General features: G+C 41.3%; 1 long non-coding RNA gene across 1 annotated transcript in view; it reads right to left on the minus strand.

The window, feature by feature from the left end:
- Nucleotides 1–4,460, minus strand: part of LOC140385998 (uncharacterized) — a 49,496-nt gene extending 45,036 nt beyond the window's left edge. The window contains exon 1 of the long non-coding RNA XR_011933519.1: nt 4,294–4,460. This is a non-coding gene — a long non-coding RNA (uncharacterized lncRNA). The remainder of the gene's footprint in view (nt 1–4,293) is intronic.
- Nucleotides 4,461–6,000: the final 1,540 nt, after the last annotated feature.

Consider the following 6,000-nt stretch of genomic DNA (forward strand, 5'->3'; position numbering starts at 1 on the left):
ACAAACAGTTTGCACCACCCAAAGAGGAGAGCACAGTGATTTGTTCATTGAAGAATACTAATCAGAAGATGATTTCTTCATTGGACATAGAAAGAACAATGACAAAAACAAACAGAAACAAAAAGAGATGATTTGTTCATTGAAGACTACTGCTCAGACATGGATGAGTTATTCGGAATTGATGATCATTGCATCAGTAACACGGATGAAAAGCTCAACATGACTTTTCTCATGGTGGATGAATCCAATACCATGGTGCCATGGCAGATCGTCAATGCATTGGATGACAGCAATACCCAAGAAGAAGACGACGCCGCACAAAGAGCACAGAACGACTCCGTTGAGAGAGCACAGGTCGACTCCACAGAGAGAACACTGCACGACTCTACAGAGAGAGCGATGAAAGACTCCATAGAGAGCGCGATGAAAGACTCCACAGAGAGAGCGATGACAGTTTCCACAGAGAGAGCGATGAAAGACTCCACAGAGAGAGTGATGCAAGTCTCCACAGGCAGCTCGGTGTCAGACTCAAAAATGGAAGCAAGCAAACACTCCATAGCGAACGCCGTGCATGAACAAGATGATGAAGTTCTATCCACCTTATCTGCGCAACCAGCAGCAGACTATGAAAATCTACCCAGCTCATTTAACCAACAAGAAGACAATGAATGTCTACCTGCTGTATGTGAGAATAGTGACAATGTGATCATGATCGACATACAGGATGTGCAGGATCACAGTGAGACTGACAGATCTCAGCTCATCTGTACAGAAGTACTCAACAATCAGGGGAGGGCTACTCATGAGTCCAGAGAGACCATGTCAATTGAAATCTTAAAGATTTTGACTCCAGAAGACGAGCACCAAGAGTCCAGAGAGACCACGTCAATTGAAATCGTGAAGATTATGACTCCAGAAGAGGAGCACCAAGAGTCCAGAGAGACCACGTCAATAGAAATATTGAAGATTTTGACTCCAGAAGAGGAACACCAAGAAACCAAAGATGATTCAAATGAACCTGAAATGACTCCAAAAGAGGAGCACCAAGGAAGCAAAGAAGAGGAATCAAATCCACCACAAATTACTGATGTCACCAACATCAATGCAACATCAGATCATTCTCACAATTCTCAAGAAAAAACGCTCAATGTAACAGATACCACAAAGGACATTGACACCAATAACTGAAACAATGACTCAAATCATCCACACGGAACACTCATTGAGCGCAACAAGAACAACAAAAACCGCAAGAAGCACAGCAGAAACAAGAACAACAGCAACAACAAAGGCAACATGCAGCGCAACAAGAACATAAACAACAAGAAGCATAACAGAAACAACAAGCACGACAAGAAAAATAACAAGAACAACAGCGAAAACAACAGAAACAACAAGCATGACAAAAAGAACAACAACAAGAACGACAAAGAAAAACGACAAAGACAGAAACAACAACAATGAAACAATTACCTGTACAACATGGTACAACTCTACACATGAAGGACAATGCCACAGCACACTGCAAAACAATGGCAAGAGCACAAACATGCTATGTCATGGCAACAAATCTCACAAATTCACATTTCCTCCACAACAAACAAGCAAACCAGCTTTCAAGAAAGATGACTTACAGAATCAATACCACAAGCACAGGAAAAAGTCCAGGTCAGACAACAAAGATGACATACAGAATCAATACCACAAGCACAAGAAAAAGTCCAGGTCAGACAACAAAGATGTAACACAGAATCGCTACCGCAAGCATAGAAAAAAAAAAGCATAAATCAGACAACAAAGTGATTTGACCATTCAAATACCTCATTGTGACTTCTTGGTTACTTAAACACAGGAACACTGACGACGTTTACAAAGAAATAACAACATCAACATCACCACTTCAACAACAGAAGAAGAAAGCAACTTGACCGAACAAACTCATAAAGTATGGACTCACAAATTTTTTTAAAATTAAGATTGGACTCTTAAATATTAATTGGCTTTGTATAATGATCAAGATCATCTGAACTGGTACATAACATCATTTGTCTACCTATTTCACACAAGGGAAAAACCCAAGAGGCTAAATGTATTAACATTTGACGGACTAACTCATTGATTTTATGTAATGCATTTGCAAACTGCATCCATTATGTTTGTTCAAGTTTCTTTGCAACATACAGAAAATATGTAACAGGAAAAAAAGGGGGATGTAGTGATCTCTATATGTGCATGTACACAAGGGGTTAATGTGTAATCAGTAGCACCACTAGAGGGCCGGACCAACAGGGGTATAAAAGGCAACCACATTGGATCTCTCTCTCTCTTTCGGGTGCACTGTGACCAGGGCAATAGCAGACTAGTTCAGATGGCTAGTGGAGTTATGTATAGTTACCGTGATTAGATCTTGTTAGCCTTATCACTAATATCAAAGTTAAAGTAAAGAACTCATGCAATTATTGTTATAGTTACTCAATAACCCTTTTGTTACTAGTGGACGAGTTTGAGTCTTCTTCATCGAGATTTAGAAGACTTCATCACTAACCAATGTTTGAGTAGCACATGTTACCTACCACACAGGTAACAAAACAAACACCTCAGCCAGGTCTGGGAGTAGGCTAACTAGAAGGTCTCCTGACAACCCCCCCCACACACACACACACACCCCTCACACTTCTTCTGCAAACAACTGTGTCTTTTTACTCTTTTGAGATAAACCAATGAACCAAAACCTATTAAACAAATGATCAACCCTTTAAGGGGTATTATATACCACTGTAACAGAACCAATCAAACTTCAGCAGAGATTTATCAAACCAAAACATAATGGACTGGATTCTCCGATCCACCAGTCACATGTTTCTTGGCCGCATGCAATTTGCCAGGGTCAGGATTTTATCTTCCCACCACTTGTCAATGGGATTTCCCTTTGCAGCCACCCCACATCACAAGGAAGTGCCACAGGCGGGGTGCATTTCTGGCAGGAAAAGTGAAACAGAATGACCAGAGAATTCCAGCTAATTTGTTTTGGGGGTAGTGATAAGAATCCAGCCTCTGCTGCGTTCACCAGTTGCAGAAGGCCTCAAGCTTGAAGTCCATCCATGCCTTGCGTTAAGGCTCTAGTTGTGGCTCCTGCCCACTAAGTAGCAACATCATTAGTGACATGAAGGCATGCAGTACACTGCTCCTCACTGAAGCTCAGATTAGGGGTACTCCCTGATGTCCCCTCACTCCCTCCCTCCTTGAATGTGGCTGCCTACTGGGTGCCCTGCTCTTCTCCCTCACCCTCCTTCTCCCTGCAGCTTGTATTGTAATGTGGAATCCTTCTAACAATCCACAAAGAACGTTAAGAAGTTGACCTGCAGTCAGAAGAAATGATTGAGCAATTTACTTGCGATTCCTGTCATTTAGCATTATGGTCTGATGGTCTATGTCAGCACAGGGTGTCTCAACAACAATGATGGCCTAAATTCAGCATGGCACACTGATTCACAAAATGATCTCCATCCTCTTTGTATTCAGGAGGCCTGCATCGAGCATTTTATCAGGATGGCACAATGTGCACTTCTTGTTGGGATTGTGTGCACACATCTTGGTCATGGACCTGAAGTGATAGTGTAGTCCCTTATGATCAGTGCATTCCGGGGCTCAATTTAACCCTTAATCTCTCCCATCCCAACTATCCAGGCCTTTCAGGTTCAGAAATTATTTGCTCCCATCTGAATCATCAGTGCCTGGCAACCTTTAAGTCTCAGTTATTCAAAGTTTTGAAAAAAAAGGCAACATTAGCCCTCATCTTGATGTGCTGCTGACAAATGAGGTCAACTCTGCTTTGCAAGCTGGTCCAGGGAGGTTGAGCGATCTCACGGCAGATAGTTTAATGGCAGAAATCAGACTTTTCCACCTCAGATTGGCAAACAACAAAGAAGTATTCCACAACCTGAAAAAATATTTGAAGTATAGAAAGAAAACCGACAGAATAGTTGGAAAACAATGTGCCAGCAACAAAGAAAAAGTAACCATAACTCAAATATAGAAAGGGAGATACAATCAAACAAAATGCTGTTGTCATCAAAGGATCCAGGTCTAATTTTCTGCCTATAATTCCCTTTCAAAACATTTATTACATCAAATGAGTCTTCTGTTCATTCCTCCCTATTTCTTAACAATCCAGCATCTGCCGAATTGGTGGCTGGGGTACACCGATAATAGAAGGAATTATATTTTTGTCAGTGTTCACAGTCAGCTATCTGTGTGGTAGAATTACACTTCTGATCCCTTTAAGAGTCCTACCTCTATGCTTGCAGTACTTCCACGCACCATGGCAACTGTCAGCATGCTCCACAGCAGTGATGAATGATGGCATTCACACTGAAGGATTAATATTTGCAACATCATTATTGCAAGTTTATTAAGACAGAATTTACATTTGATTACTGGAAAACCTGACAACGTAACAGCTTCAACAGCTCTCGATTATAAACGGTATGTTAAATATGGTTGGCCCACCAGCTTCTGTACAAAGTTAGCATGATATTAAGAGAAGCAGAAAAATCCGCAGGGAGGTTTCAGAACCTGACAAGCTGTCACTTACCAGTAAGGTAGGTGTATGCTACAGCCACTTTAATGCGCATTAACATTCAACATTCCTCGAGGCCTGACACTGCAAAACCTTTGTTGCCTTCCCACACAAACCCAAAAGCAATTGTTTGGTTAATATCATTTGTCTATTATATTGTGTGTCACTATGGTGCAAAAATCTAATAACCTTCCTGCAGATCTTACAGGTATGTACGTGCCAATTTTTCAGTAAGCTTCAATCATCCACAGGGATGTCTTCCAGGATATTAAAACAAAATGTACTTTGTATTCCTCCTCTATTATCAACATCACCAAAAATTCAAATGCAAGTACAAATTAGGAACTGTACGGTGCCATATTTCAGGGAATTTATATATGCTCATCAAACTGTGGCACTCAATTGCAAATGCTTATTCTAACATAGCACTTCCTACTCTCTACTTCCTAAGGAAATTCAACATATCTGCATCGACTCTCACAAACTTCTACAGATGTGCAATAGAGAGCATCTGGTCTGGCTGCATCACAGCCTGGTATGGCAACTGCGCGGCCCAAGATCACAAGAAACTGCAGAGTGTGGTGAACTCAGCCCAACCCATCACACAAGCTTGCCACCTTCCCATTGATTCTGTCTACACCTCCCGTTGCCTCAGGAAACAAGCCAGCATTGTCAGAGATCCCTTGCACCCAGGGTTTACCCTCTTCCAGACCCTTCAATCAGGCAGAAGATACAGAAGTCTGAAGACCCGTACATGCAGGCTTAGGAACAGCTTCTTCCCCACAGCTACTAGACTCCTCAACGGCTCTCACTCGGACTAATTGGTTCCCTGTAAGACACTATTCACGATGCCTTATGCTGCTCTTGCTCTCGTATTTGCTTTGTTTGGCCCTTGTTCCATGCTGTAACCAATTACTTATTTGTCAATGTACTGTGTACTTTTTCGTAATCACTGTAACTATCAACTATTCTTTTTTGTCTACTGCGCACGTACTGTGTACGTTTCCTTGGCCGCAGAAAAATACTTTTCACTGTACTTCAGTACATGTGAAAATCAAATCAAATCAAATCACGTAAACTTTGGTCTACATCTCTCAAGATGATTCTGGGATGTTGTTTGTTGCAAAAAGAAGTAATTTGTAGTGCAATACATTAATACTGCCGTGTTAAAATATTTTGAGAACACTACAAATACTATAAATACTCCTTCACCGAGCAGCCATTGAATGGAATTGGAGTTAAAATTCAAGCAGTGGACATACCACTCCCAAATTGCCCCCGCAGCCATTTTCTCGTGAGGCTGAGAAGTTTTGTTCCGAGAGTGTCTCATGAATAAATATAAGTCAAGGTACTAGAATGTCAATTTTATCTGCACTTTAAATGGAGTAATCACAAAGGATGTTCCACACAGTAACCCCCCC

Source organism: Scyliorhinus torazame, chromosome 11, assembly GCF_047496885.1.
Source record: "Scyliorhinus torazame isolate Kashiwa2021f chromosome 11, sScyTor2.1, whole genome shotgun sequence".
In the NCBI taxonomy this organism is placed as follows: domain Eukaryota; kingdom Metazoa; phylum Chordata; class Chondrichthyes; order Carcharhiniformes; family Scyliorhinidae; genus Scyliorhinus; species Scyliorhinus torazame.